A 16,186-nucleotide genomic window follows, 5' to 3' on the forward strand; every position below is an offset into this window, starting at 1 on the left:
ACATAAATTGCCATGGTGATTTATCCCGGTAAAAAGAACCAGCTTTGTAGTACTGAAAACCCAGAGTTAACCCTGAAGTTACCTGGTTAACTTCAAATACGGCTTCGTGGTACAGGCCTCGGGTAGAAACTGTATTAATGTCTGGATCTAAAATTATCAGAGAAAAAATGTTAGCACACATTAGCAGGTGCTGGGCTAGTGTGACGTGAACTTGCTTTTTTCAGTATTTCTGCTGGTTTAAGTCACCTGAGCCATTTGTTTTGGAGAGTAAGAGACCTCCTGGCTCCTGGTAAAAACCTCCTGAACAATCAACGCTGAAAGAATCCTAACCAGGAGAAGTTTCAGCTGGTTGTAATTTGCAATCCTCACCAGTAGATGCCACTATATGTCCCTAAATCTTACACACTGCTTTTTTTATGCCTAAATATTCTACTAATTGTATTATCATAGAAGATAAAGGGTGATAGCAGAGATGTTTCAGTGGTTTAATACTTCTTCCATCATTATCGCTGAATCCATCTGCTGCTGTTTTGCAAGTTGTTACCCTGGTGACAGAGTCGGATGGGACACAGACCTTTTTAAACGCAGTATTCAGCATTACATGAATGGGAACGGCCAACGCAACAGTGCCCTGCAAAAGTCTTTTTCCCTCAGTTCAGATTTTCAATCGCAACTAATGCAATTTCTGCAGCCCTTCAGCCGAAGCAGCAGAGGAGATATAGATGTCAATTATTCTATTTAAGAGCTCCAATTTTTTTCTAATGGCTCTATCTGCTTCTGCGGTATCCTGGAAATGATTAGTTGGGATTGGTTAAATGATGTAACTAATTCCCATGATTGTTGATAATGAGCCCGTCTTTGACGTTAGATTATGACTGCAGCTTAATATGAAATGGCATTCAGTTTGGGACATAATTACAGCCCACGAAGCAGGCGGAGAGCGGCCGGGGGGTTTGTTGTTGGGGTTACAGTGAATTACCTTGTTTCCTGTCATCTTTGGCTTCCGCTAAATTGGAAAATTGAGTTCTTTGAGTGGCCATTGAAGCTGTTAAGGTTTTCTTGTCTGTATTGTTTAGCTGAAAATGTAATTTAGTAGCTAATTTCTCAGGTGTATTGAAGAAAGTTGTTTATGTTTGTAACAATACACAGATTGCCAAAGAAGTCATGTTTATTCAGCACCCTAAAGGATTTACACAGGCCTTTAACTTAACAAAACGCAGCAGATAAATCTTATCTATCAGCATCTTCCTCCAAGCCTGTCTCCACAGATCTCTCTCCTTTTTTTTCTGTGTCTTCAGCAGAGGCACAGCTAACCACATCTGTGGTTGTGTGGCCAGGCTCTGGTTTCCAACCGCTGAAGTGTTGCAGACAGTTTGGCTCTACATGAAACCGTTACATGACAATTAAAATGGGTGATTGTGCTCCAACAGCCTGTCATGTGCATTTAACCCGACCACAAAAGGCTCTTATGTTCACTCAAGAGGGCACGGATGACCTTCAACCAGACACCTTATCTCTCAGGACCGGCTTCTAATATTATATCAAGCTAATGATACCATCCTTCATGAGCTGTGTAGAAGTGGGGAAATCACATGATGCATCAGGAAAATGTTGACAGCATTCTGTACTATGGTTTGTCTTGTGTTTCAAGACATGGTGGCACCATGCAACAATGCAGGTTCCTCTTCATTAGTCATGAAGATGAAGCTGCTCAGTATATTAAGAATCAAACAGTAGCATGATTTCATTTTCTAACACTACCAATATTTACACACCAAAAATTAGTTGTTAAATTGCAAGGCTTTCCAACTTTCCAAGCAGCAGAAAATGATCTTGTCTCAGTAAGGATTTAAGATTTTTTGGGGTCTTTTTTTCGTTGTCTTGTGTGTCAACCGTTTTGGGAGTGAGTTACTGCCTTAAGCCAGGGAGTATCTCGGGGTCTTGTTCAAGAGAGATGGATCGGCGGTTTGGCGCAGTGATGCGGGCACTGGCTGGACCATCAAGGTGAAGAGAGAGCTTTCAGTTTACTGGTCCAACTACGTCCCAACCCTCACCTATGGTCATGAGCTTTGGGTGGTGACCGAAGGAATGAGATCATGGATACAAGCGTCCGAAATGAGTTTCCTCCGTGGGGTGTCTGGGCTCAGCTTTAGAGATAGGGTAAGGACCAAGGACATCCAGAGGGAGCTTGGAATAGATCCGCTGCTCCTTTGCGTTGAAAGGGGTCAGTTGAGGTGGTTCGGACATCTAATCAAGATGCCTCCTGGGCGCCTCCCATTAGAGGTGTTCTGGGTACGTCCCACTGGTAGGAGGCCTCGGGGCAGACCCAGAACACACTGGAGGGATTACATATCTCATTTGGCCTGGGAACGCCTTGGGGTCCCCCAGGAGGAGCTGGAAAGTGTTGCTGGGGAGAGGGATGTCTGGGGTGCTTTGCTCAACCTGCTGCCCCCACGACCCATCTTCAGATAAGCGGTTGAAGATGGATGGATGGATGTATGGATGGATGGATGTGTGTCAACCATAGATAGGCCTACTTGTTTCTAATAAAGTTTACTTCATATAATGAAAGTAATTGCTTTACACAAGATTAATAAAAAGGACATATCACAGGTTGCAGATTATAGCAGTCAACATCCTCTTCTAGTTTATCTTGCTTTGTCTTTTTGGCTAGCTCTAAACTCAACAGGATGACCTCCTCAGTGGACAATCCAGTGTTTTTTCCTTTTTTATTCGCTTCCTTGCCAAGAGTTAGAGATGCTTAGTATCACTCTCATGTCTGTCTATTAAGTCTGCAAAAAAACCAAAACACCAAAACATCTGAAGGTCAATAAAAGCATGCTATCAGTTTTGTTTAATCCTTACAACAATAAAACTGTAGAAGTGTAACATCCAAGTTCGCTTTCATATAACTACAGGTGAACTTCACGGAAATTCACGGTCCCTCACAGCAATATTATAAAAGCAATTAAAACTTATCCATGGATAATCAAAACTACACACAAAATAAACCCCTTTTCCAACAGAAGAACACCCAAACTACAACCAGTGATACTCGAAACCTTAAATTATATCACCACAACTCAACAGGTAAACTCCCACTGCACCAGACCAGAGGTTAACACCAACTGCAGTACTAGAAGATAAAACTATACGTTAATAAGTTCAATTTAATAAAATACAGATAAAACAATTTAAAATTAATAACATAAAATAAAACTTCTTTACTTCCCTAAATTGATGTTTTTACACTTCTGTGTCTGTACTGATTAAACGTTAAAACACATACTTTACTAGAAAGTGGTCTGACCCACGTCTTATCTGAACAGAGTCATCAGACTGAGCCAAAATGAGGATTCTGGTCTTAAGTTGGCGTCCTGTTTCCAGTACATCCCAGCTAGGGAATGAAACCCGAGCTTTTCACTTGGACGTGGCTGTGGTCTGCCACAGCACCTCACTCAGAGCTCCCCCTGCCCTGAGGAGGCTTTTAAAGAGCTTTGGTGGGCGAGACAACATCTCCTCGAGAGCACTGTAGTTACATTAGAGCCTAATTAAACGCTGAAGCTCAAGGCCATGTAACCAACTGCTAGGTTTCACACTCGCAGCCATCCATCTCTTTACAGGCCAGGCAGGCAGGCAGGCAGGCAGCACGGGGTTGACTGGTAAAGGGGACGCTCACCTGGGAGCTGGACTATAGTAAATCAAACATCTCTGGGCGTGACAGAAGGGTCACAGGTTTTGGGCTTGAGGTTCCATTTTGGCTCCTAGGCTTTGCTCTGCAGATTAATCATTTGGTAAGGAAATGGAAATGTGGGGCACTGGTGTTTTAGAATCCGGCCTGCAAACCTATTAAACCAGATTTAATTTACAACTCTTATTTGAGAATGTGACTGACAGACTGTATAGTACTATAGGGAATTTAGCTGACAGATTTTGGCCATAAAGGACCAGAAAATATCTAAGGAGACTATACTTTGTTTTTCACCAAGGAAAAACATCCCCCTGCAGAACCGAGGAACCACCACCGTTTTAGACGTGCGCATGTGTGAGTACCAAACTCTCAGTTGTGTATTGTACGGAGGGAGACTGCTAAATACACATTTCAATCAATCAATCAATCAATCAGTCAATTTTATTTATAAAGCCCAATATCACAAATCACAATTTGCCTCACAGGGCTTTACAGTATACGACATCCCTCTGTCCTTATGACCCTCACAGCGGATAAGGAAAAACTCCCCCAAAAAACCCCTTTAACGGGGAAAAAACGGTAGAAACCTCAGGAAGAGCAACTGAGGAAGGATCCCTCTTCCAGGACGGACAGACGTGCAATAGATGTCGTACAGAACAGATCAGCATAATAAATTAACAGTAATCCGTATGACACAATGAGAGAGAGAGAGAGAGAGAGAGAGAGAGAGATGCAGGTCATGACAGTAGCTTACAACAACATTATTGAAAGTAATATTATAATTATAGTTCTGGCTACTGTGGTACAATATACATTTAAGATTGTTGTTGTAAAAAGAACGTTAGTCTTGCCTTCACAAACGCTTGTTTAAAGAAGAAAAAATAGCATAGCATAGCTAGCTAGCATAGACCTAGTTTAATTGTTGATTACACCCATTTTTGACTGACAGGAGAGTGTTAGCCCCTGATTGCCCACATTAAAAATGATTGACAGATACCCCGCCCTCTCGACCTCGCGCACGCGCACATCTTAAACAGTAGCTGTAGAACTCACGCATGCGCACATCTAAAATGGTGGCTCTAGCTCTGCGGGGGAAAGATATTGCTTAGGTATGTCAGTGACCGTTGGCTCATAGCTTAAGTCCTGACTGAAATACCTCATCAATTATTGAATGGGTTGCCATGAAATTTGATAAAGACATTTGAGGCCCTCTAAGGATTAATTGTAATTACTATGGAGTTGCCTCAGCTTCTCATCTTGCGCTACTGTCAGGTTAAATTTTGTGTGTCAAATACTTTGGTTTAAGACCAGTTACCTGTAAAATGAATGACATTACATTAGCCTTAGATGTACTTCCTGTTAATGGCCAATCAGCAAATGTAAGCATGCTAACAGGCTAATTTTAAGATGGTGAACATGGTAAACATACCTGCTAAACATCAGCATGTTAGTATTGTCACTGTGAGCATGTTAGCATGATGACATTAGCATTTAATTTCATCTAATCAACATCAAATGTTAGCATGCAAACAGGCTCATTTTAAGATGGGGGACATGGTAAACATACCTACTAAACATCAACATGTCAGCATTATCAGTGTGAACATGTTAGCATGTCAACATTAGCATTTAGCCCAACAGCCTCAGAGAGCTGCTACAGTAGCATTGCTGATTCTAACAGACTGGTGCAGGAATGACTCCTGTAACCCAGGCATAAGTTAGCATTTTAGCTCTCCTGGTTCCCTTGCCTCAAAGTCAGTGGGTTTTTTGAATGCATTTTTGATTAGATACCTGAAATAAAGTATGCGGTTAGCACAAGCATTACTTTCATGGTTTGTTCTGTGACATTAAATACAACAGTAAATACCCCACTCGAGAATTTTGAAGCCTTTACATGGTTTAAAAAAGTTGCTAACAAGTGGCTGCGTGAGAGTACATCATGCTGAACATGGCTTAACAGCCTCTTAGTGGTGGTGACGTTGAAGTCATGCGACCATAGTGTATTTAGTTCAAAGCCAAACGTTAGATTTTTTTTCTCCTGACGATTGCATTTATGCTTCAAAAATCAAAGAAGTGGTGCTTATTCGTGAAGATTATCTTGCGGAACAAAATGCAGTGTCATAAATTTTGTTTGCCAAAGAGCTTATACTTTGCAATAATCAAAAATCCAATAGAAAATTCCTATTGGCTTACTGCAGGGGAACTAGGGCAATGCTAACTTTCACGTTGGCCTATGATTAAACGTCATCCCTGCAGCACTCTTTTGTCTGTACATGTTCAACTATAAAACACTTAAAGTACCCTATATTTATCCATACTTGCCTTTCCTAAAAAACTAGGCAAAACATACCCCAGTAAACATTCACTTCTAAAGGTAAATTGTGAAAATTGATGCTTTAGTGAAAGCCACCTGACAAACTGATGAATGTGTGTATAAAGAAGGCAGGGGGCAGCCAGTGCACCGGGGTCATGTTTGAAAATGTATGACCAGGGGGCACCAAAGCCGCAGAGATGAAAGGTGAAAACACTCAGAAAAGTGAACTCCTGTTGATGACATTCACCCAGAAGAGGAAACAGCTCAGCTCCAAACAGCTGAAAAGTTTTAGTTCTACTGATTTATATATTCAGGTTTGTTCTGATTAAGTGTTTAAGGTGTTGCCTACAAAACAGAGACAGCACTTGACAGGTTCCTACTGATGAAGGACACCCTTCCCATGTATAGGGTGTCATATTGAACCATGACTTGTTCATTAATGTCCTCCAGGGTCGAAACCACAAGTACTTAAACTTAACTGATCCACATCCTATTGAGAGCCACCTGTCAGGCTCTGTGAGAGCTGATAGCAGCTCCTGCGGATAACATATTCCACTTGAAAACATAGAACCTGTTGCATTGTGCGTATGATTTGCGGTCAGCTTTGGAGTGACAGTTTTCTTTATACTGTCAAAAAAATCCGGTGAGGGCAGATCCCAGGGGGGACCTTGTAAAACTTGTTATCCCCATTTAAACCGAAATCAGATTGCAGGGCTTTTCAGGCCAGCCTCTTTTGTATGCTCTCCATGTCTATGAGACCCTCTGTGCTGTTTAATGGGTTCATGGCCACGGGGCAAGGGTTACAGTTTGTCCTTCCTGCAATTAGCATTCACGGTTAGCTTAGCAGAACTAATGCACCACATCTTTGAGGCTCAGGTTCCCTGTGTGCCTCTGAGTGACTGCGGGCGGGATTTAACTGACTCCTTGTATCCATTTCAACCTGCTTTATTAGTTGTTATTGGCAAAATCCCCTGAAGAAAACCATTTCAAGCCAGCTATTACCAGCCAATTAAATGCCGGTGTCCCATTGTTGCTCTCAGGATAAAACAGAGGATAAATGTATGCATACCGTGCTGATATGCCCCAGCTCCTAAAGTTACACATCACAGATCAATACGGGCCATTTCAGCCCTGTTGTTGATCTATTTGTTTCTTTTTTTTCTCACATTTCTCCATAACAGAAAATGCAGTCTCTATTATTGTCATTATTTATATATATATACTGGTTCACCCTGTGACATTTAGGTCAAGACACTGTGATCTCATGGCAGCTCAGGAACATTTACACCAGCTCTATTGTGGCAGCAGTTGTGGGCCGTGGGGATCTCATGGGTCTTAAGTGACACCTCTGTTAAACCGAAGCAGCTCGGAGCTGTTTTCTGCTATTAGCTTTCTCTGTTGTTGTGTAATATTACATAGTTTATGTGCAAACTCATAGATGTTTATGTAGGTTGACTGCAGCATTGTTTGAGAACTATAGCAAATATTTAGGCTGTAATGCATCTTTTTTCAATGATGGGGGTAAAGTGACAACAGACATAAAAGTACAATCAAACCAGGGCCGTAAACACCTATTTAACACGGGGGTGGACCATTTTCAATGTACACTTCCTGTGACCCATTCCTCCAAGAGGGTCTGGGGGGATTTTGCTAAAGATAAATGTTTACAACTTAACATTGAAACTGACCATTTAAAGCATTTTGAAACAAAAGTCCTAGATCCAACCCGGACTCACTTCCAATTTATCGAATACCCACACTTTGACAGTGGTCCTTGGCGTCAGACACCAATGCACAAGGCACCCATTAGTGATGGTATGCAGTAGTATAAAGAGCGATAAGGGACACATAGAGCGCGTAAATGGGGAGGTGGATGTTTCAAACAAACTCTGGACTTTCACCTGGGAGACTGCTGTTTGTTTCCCATTTAAAACCAGAAGTTAATGATGTAGTATGCTAATATGTGTAGCATACTAGGCTAAGGAAGTATGTCACGTAACGTACTTAGAATACATCTTGTGGATGTGCTGGGATACATCGTCATCAGGTGTTTCGGGTCTTCCTTCCTCAGCCAGAGGCACCTTGTTGCACTCTCTGCGGCATTGATGATATTCTTGATGCCCCTCCTCTTACCCATCCCCGCTATCACCAGCTTTGTAAAGACCCTGTAGAGTGGCCAGCCTGCAAAGCCCCAACATCCCACCCCAACAGGCTCACAGCAAGTGTTCCAGCCCTGCCTCCTGCACTACTCTGTTCGCTCCTGGTGCTTGGTATGTTTTCACTCTTGGGCTTCTTCCATGCGCTCTTCCCAGGGTACAGTGAGTTCTACCATGATCACTTGTTGGGTGGAAACAGAAAAGATGACCATGTCTGGACGTAGGGTTGTTGAGGCGTTGTGTTCTGGAAACTGCAGCTGCTTGCCAAGATCAACTCTCAGATGCCAATTGGCTGCTGAGGCTTGGTTGTGGGATGCTTTTCTCTCCAGCCTTGATAGTCTTTGGGCAATGGTGGTTGCTGGTGGTAGTGGCTGAGGCTACCGTCTCCGCAAATGCTTTCAGCACTTGATCATGCAGCAAGCGGTAGCAGTCTTCTGCAAGGGCCTTACTTATTCTACGTCAAACCATGATGTTTTCTCTAAACCAAACCATGTGCTTTTGTTGCCTAAACCTAAGAAAGTAACCTAAAATTTAAGTTTTTTTTACCCATGTTCTAAACTTATTTTGAAAAGAGACTGTCATGGATTATGTAACCTTTGCTGCTCAGTCTCGACATGAATAGTATCCGATATAACCACGACCTGAGCAAGTGGTGGTTTTGTCTCCTTTGAACCCAGATTCAGAACGTCACGTTACGTTTACTGTTACACTGGAAATGAATGTTGCCCAATTTTAAGCCCTTTATAGGGGTGGGGGGTGACAATTTGATAGTGATTTTTAAGTGTGCTACATGGCTTAAGTTGAATTAAAACAATAATTTCTGTAAAGGCTTTTACACATTAAAGGACGGAACCAAATGACGCTTCAGTTAATAATTACATTTATAAAACATTTCTCACATACTAAGACCCAAGAAACTGCATGGATATCAGCAAATTAAAATGTTAATAAAACAAGATACTGAATAAAGTATGAATGCAGATAGATATAAGGTCAACATGACAACAACGTGGATTGATGCAATTTCCAGGTAACATATACGCCTTCAACATCCAAGAACTACAGTTCAGCGAAAGAAATTGAAAGGGAATGTTCAGTGTTATTACTAGTTAATGTCTGTACTTATTATGGATGTGGAAAAGTGTATTTAAACTCTAACCTGTGGTTAAGCAGGGAAAAATCTATGTTATTGAATATAAAACACATTTGTCATTTCCTAAGTGCATTCTGTCTGAGTGATCAGCGACTGCAGTGCATTACAGAGTCGAATCAATGACACACAAACAAAGAGGTGCTTTCATAAACAGCTTTTGATTATTGGACATTATTAACTTTTCTGAATTCAGTGAAGTGAAACAGTGTGTTGTCCCATCGACTCAAATGCAGATTAAGCAAACTAATGTGAACGCGGAGATCAATGCATTCATCCAGTGATGGTTCTGCGCGTAGAGCGGCAGTGCACTGAGAAGTCTGGCTCTAATTCATCATCGTCCACACATTATATTATTATTGATGGCTCTTGCCTCGGGCTAGTCCATTTGTTTTTCAGATTTGTGACAGGCGGCAGAATGCTGGATGGAGGTTTATTCTGCAGCCGTGCCAGCAGCATCGCACACAGCTCTCTCTTATTTATCTATTGATCATCATACCTCCCAATAATCTGGCGCCTGACACATTTGACAACATTATGTGGAACAGGTCAAAGGACAGCGCTAATGAAACTGAATGATGGATGTGGTTATCCGCAGCATTAACCTTGCTGATAGTTGTCACAGGCAGCACATTAACGCACACGTAGCTCTGACCCTGCAGTGCCTGCCAGGATTGCCATGAAAATAAAGAGGCGAGCATTCATTGAGGTGGTCCAGAAGCATGTAGGTAAAAAAAGAGAAGAAAATATTATGCAAAACATAACATCAGTGCTGCAGCCAGCATTTGCATTTTAAAAGGTGTCTAAAACAAGGCATTTAAATGATCATGTTTCAGCGTGAAGCAGGTCCTAATTACAAGATAAAATATGGTCACTGAAAAGGTTCACTTTTCATTAAAATTTCAGCAGCTTCTAACCTAGACTTCCACCTGCAAATGACCAAAATTACACTCACTGAAAAGGTGCTTTTGGAGAAATATTAAGTTTGAAAATTGGTCTGGGAAAGGGATAAAACAGCCCAATCGCTACAAGAAATGCTGGCATTGTATGTTTCTGCAAACCATGAATACTGTACATTTACACATTTCATACCTATCATATCAACAACTCTGCGGTGATGCAATATATTAGCTGACTTTGTCATTGGAAGGTGGAGGGAATGGTGTGTCACCAAGGTAAGTCAACCAGTCGCGACGCCTGCACAGCTGCAGACCACTGTTTGAGACTGACGAACAAGAAAACCTGTTGTATTTTAATGAGTCGCTGCTGTGTTTCCAACAGCTTTTTAGGCTCCAATCATGGGTGTTTTGAAGCAACCTGTTAGAAGGGATAGTAGCACGAAAAGTGGTTGTTTTTTTACTAAGACATCACATGTTTGCTGTTTTGCCAACTGGATACGGCAAGAGTCTAATCTACCAGTTAGCTCTGCTGGTAGCTAAGCTCTGGATACGTCACCCTGTGTATTGTTCTGATTGGTCGTAGTGTTATCCAATTGCGTGCAGTGATATTTTCAAATGCATGTTTGGTGCCGTCCCTTGAGTTGGGCAATTTGCATAACTCATAGCCCTAAATCTTTCTAGATTTGGGTCTGGATTTCCAGGCTAATATATAAGCACACTTTCATCTGGAAGTGGAGGGGGTGTTGGTCTGCCAAGCTGCAGACCACTGTTTGAAACCGGCAAACAACAAAATGTGTTGTTTTAACGAGTCACTGCTGCGTTTCCAATGGCTTTTTAGGGCTCCAAGTGTGGGTGTTTCGTAGCAACCCGTCATTGTTTTCAAGCGGCTTTTAGGCTCCAAACATGGGTGTTTTGTAGTGATCCATCTACAAGGATAGTATCATTGAGAGTGGCTGTTTTTTACCAAGACATTTCTGCGTTTCCTGCGGGGATGTTGTGCCCCAAAAACTAGGCACTTTATACTAAAACATGATTATTTTCCCAAGCATAACCAAGAGGTTTTTGTCCCTAAATATAACCACGTGTAAATCACATCATTCAGCATATCCACTATGGGTGGTTTTATATATATAATGGTTTGCAGAAACGTACAATGCCACCATTTTTTGGGCTGGCAAAATATGAACACATTACATTTGCACGTTTCGTACATATTAAATAGATGTTTCTAAAGTAATGTGATATATAAGCACACTTTGTCCTCTTGAGGTGAAAGTGTTTGATGGTATAGCACCTTCGCAAGACGCCTGCCAAGCTGCAGACCACTGTTCAAGACCGCCAAACAACAAAACCTGTTGTGTTTTATCAAGTCACTGCTGCGTTTCCAATGGTGTTTTAGGCCCCAAGTGTGAGTTTTTAGTAGCAACCTATCTGTGTTTTGCCAGCATCTCTTGAAGTGTGTTTCCATTGGCCTTTCAAGCTCCAAACATGGACATTTTGTAGCAACCCATCAATGTTTTCAAGTGACTTTTTATGCTCTGAACGTGGGTGTTATGCAGTGACCCGTCAGCAGGGATAGTATCATGGAAAGTGGTTGTTTTTTACCAAGACATCTGTTCTGTATGTGAATCTGTATGTGTTTCTACGCTGCTGTCCCTTTCCCCTCCCTTGTAGAGCTGCCCAGGTGTGCTGCATTACTTAACGAGGTGCAGCACACCTGGCATGAAGGAGGTGCTAAGAGCTCATGTGCCAGCAGCAAGGGAGAGAGGCTTCTGGTGTTGGTCCTGCTGGTCCTGCTGCCTCTAAGCCTGGGATTTTGTTGTCTTGTTTGCTCCCATGGATTTGAGGATTTTAAAGATGTCTTATGTGGTTATTTTGGGTCAGTGATGGAGTTTTGTTCGCCCCAAGAGTTTTTTGTGCCTAAACACAGCCACATGTAAATCACAGCGTTCAGCGTATCCACTATATAACGTGCAAATGTAATGCATCTATGGTTTAAAGAAACGTAGAATGCATGATCGTTTCCTAACGATAACCAAGTGCTTTTTGTGCCCAAACCTAACCACATTTTCAACATATCTGTGACATAATAACGTGCAAATGTAACTTATCTGTTTGCCGAAACACACAATGCTAGCATTCTTTGTGGTGATTGGTTTGGGGAGACCATATTGTTTGGGGAATGAAAAGAGCATTAGAGCTGCTTGAAGCAAGAGCATGCTCCCTTAAAAACATATCTGGTTTATTTTAACTCTAGTAAATAGTCAACAAAATAGATTTTGTGTCAGCACAATGAGAAATTAAACCACACATGAATATCTCCACTGATATTTATGCAAAAGGGATAAAAGTGAGCAGATATTTTCCGCTTCTGGATTTTTGTCCAAGTCTTAGAAAGCAGGTAGAAAATGACATTGTAAAAAAAAAAAAAAAAAAAAATCACATTCTGCGTGAGCACTGTGAGTGAAGTCATAAGAGAGGTCTGTAACACCAGGCGTGAAGTGAGCTATGTGACTGCGCTGTGCTCCTCTCCACTCCATCCATCCATCCCCGCCTGGCTAATGTATCCCTCTCAATAGCTGGGGACAAGGGGAGAAAAGACTGCTTGTGTGAAGCACAAAAAGCCCCATCGCAGCCACGTTCGCCACAGTAATTGGCAAGGAAGCTTCATTTCATTCACTCCTGTATGTCTTTTGTTGTCCGGTAGGTTTTTACAAGTGTGGTGCTTTTGAGGGTTGTTTAAAGACTGGCTAATTTTTGCAGCCCCCTGCCTGTTGCTACCCATGTGCCCATTTATTTATCCTTTTGTGAATGCACAATTGAAAGATTCTTTCTTTTCTTTTTTGTCCAACACTGAAGTGTATTAATAACTAAACATTTAATAGAGTCTTGATGATACTTTTGAGTACCCTACTTAATTTTGAACATCTGCAAGAGGTGGAAAAACATTTAATCTCTTATGAATCCCGCTGCTTTCACGCTGAAAGCTTTGTTGCTGTTCAGTAAAGTAGCGGTCACAGAATGGAGGTTGGTGGGCATTAGAGGGACAGTCTGTCTCCTTTCATCATCACATTGTAGTAGTTGTATAAAAGCCTGCAAAATGTAGCTTGTAGTTATGTTTTTGCCACAATTACACTTTATGCGGTCGTAAAATGCATTAAAAACTTTCACTATGTTACACCAAGCACTCTTAACCTTCTGATACATCAGCTTTATTTGAATACTGATGCTAAGAAAGGTCATGCAATTTTCTTTTTCAGGTTTAATTCAGTTACTGTATGTATTTTTTTTTTTTTATCACAGATGTATTAATGTAAGTATCTACGTGTTTAAAGCAGCCGTAACAACACTTTTTGACAGTGGTTTAACTTGTGCCCCTTTAATATAAAGCCCTGTCCACTTGTGAATGGAACAACTCGGATAAATAAGTTTAATTTTGAGAAGCAGGGTCCTGACCTTCATTGGTATATGGTCTTGAATGTCAACAGTTCTTATTGGGTCTATTTCTTTAGCACAGAGTAGTTTGAGTAATAACTGTTGACAGCGGGGTCTTTGAATTATCTAGACTTACCTGTGACGTTGTTTCTTGAAACATTGTAGCTGTTGAGTTAGCAACACTATATGAATGAAAATGTCGGTCCAATGTTTGGTCCAGACTGAAATATCTCAACTATTGGATGAATTGGAATTTGGTGCAGACATGCATAATGCACAGGCGATGTATCCTAAAGCCTCTGGTGTCACCATCATGCTATGTGTGTCTTTTTAGTGAGATGTCTTGAAAACCATTGGATGGATTGCTATGCTACATTTATTGGGGCATTAAAGTCTGCCTGACGAAATCAGGATAAATTGTACAATTTTAATGTGTCCATTTGGTTTATAGGGAAGCCCTTTTCTGACGATGTGACAAAAAGAAGATCCTGTAAGTCCCCAAAATAATGTTGTGATATCTAAAAAAAAAAAAAAAAAAAAAAAAGGACAATGTCTCAAAATAAGAATTTTTCCTAAAATAATGACTTCATTTCTCAAAATTACAACATAGTATCTCAAAATAATGATAAACTTTCTCAAAATAATAACATAGTATCTCAAAATAACAACTTTTTTATCTCAATATAATAATAGTATCTCAAAATAATGAGAAACTTACAAAATAACGACTTGGTTTCTCAAAATAATGACGTAGTCTCTCAAAATAACAAGAAACTCAAAATAATAACATAGTATCTCATAATAATAACAGTGTCTCAAAACTTGAGAAACTTTATCAATATTTTGACTAAGGCTCATTAAGTCGTATTTTTGAGACAAATTCTTATAATTTTAAGATACTAAGTTATTTGGGAAAGTTTCCAATTATAATGACTTACATGATCTTTTTTTGTCATGGCATTGAAAGACATGGGCTTCCATTGATTTATGACCAAATACCTGCTATACTAATGACATTCTCATCTGCCTCAGTTGTACTTTGTGTTAGTGCTAATTAGCAAATATTAGCATGCTAACAGGCTACACTAAGATGCTAATAGTGGTGAACATTATATCTGCTTAGCATCACCATGTTAGCATTGTCGTTGTGAGCATGTTAGCATGCTTAAATTAGCACTGAGTTCAAAGCACCACTCTGCCCGAGTATATCAGAGCCATTAGCATGGCTGCAGTCTTGTTCAAATGTCCTGTTTTTATCAATGTTATGAGCAATACAGAAAAACAGAGCAAATAAAACCAAAGCTATCTGCATGGCTAGATACCAGATTAGTGGTTTGTGGTGTCAAAGTTCTATTTAACAGAAATACTTGTGTAAAACTGAGCCATTTGAAGCTGAGATAGCTGCCGTCTTTACAGGGAGATAAGAGATGCAGAGTGATTGTTAACTGCTGAATACTAATGCACTGACAGTTTCAGCACATGTTGGTGTTCACATTGTGTTTATGTAAGGGCACAGTCAGAGCCAGGAGTCATTCCTAACCGTTTCCCCACTTACAGTAAACACAGCTTCTCCCGTGGGGTTAGACTCTCACTACAACACAATCTCATCTCTAGGGCCCTTTACAGATGAAACAGGCCCGCATCTCAGAAAAATATTACAGTTAAAAGGAGCGCATTGACCTCCGCGTGAGCAGGACCTTTGAGCTAGTCAAGCTGAAGCAGCAAAATCACACAAGATGGGGGTTCACAGAATACGGTCAAACTGTTTGTTGAGTTTGTTCAGCGCTGGAATTTGGCTGTTCAAGCAGGTGAAAGGAAGCGTTTCAAACATTTTGGAGAGAAAAAACAGTTTTGTCCTCAAGTGCTGACCCATATGAATACAGAACTGTGGTGCAGGATTTCTAACTTAATGGCTGCAGCTCGTTCCTTCGCATGTGTCATTGGAGAGGGATCTGTCCGTCATGTCTGGGCTGCTCTACAGCTCCATGTCCTGTACAAAGGAAAGGTCAAACCAGTCACCTGACCTGACAACCCTTGGGACCGTGCTGAGCGGCCAGGGGTCAAAGTTGGACACCTGGTCTGTGCAGGGTCAAGACTTTTTGTTCTTCCTGGATGTCCTGACTCGCAAAGTCTTTCTGTATGTCAAAACATGTAACCTACAGATGGTCATAACAGCTCGACATGACGCACATGTTCACTGCAAAGGAAAACATATTTACGGCTGATTCTATTGTGCTATAGATTCACCTAAACTCGATATCCGGGAGGATTTCCATTTTAACAGAACCCTCATTGATTCAGTTTCCAGAGGAATTGCAGCCTGGGATCAGTTTACCTTGTTACCTTGTCACACTATGTTCTGGTCTGATCCCCATGTCCATTTCCGCTCAGCTTCCCCTCCCTCTCGCCACCATGCTTCCCAACAGAGCTCTGCTTTGTCCCCCGTGGCCAGTCATCCATTCCTAATATCCAGTCTTTTACCGTGCTGGAGACGCGCTACATGCTTTCAAAGAGCAGAGTGAGCTGTCCATGAGTGCCCTC

The sequence above is a fragment of the Epinephelus fuscoguttatus genome, linkage group LG20 (assembly GCF_011397635.1).
Source record: "Epinephelus fuscoguttatus linkage group LG20, E.fuscoguttatus.final_Chr_v1".
Lineage (NCBI taxonomy): Eukaryota > Metazoa > Chordata > Actinopteri > Perciformes > Serranidae > Epinephelus > Epinephelus fuscoguttatus.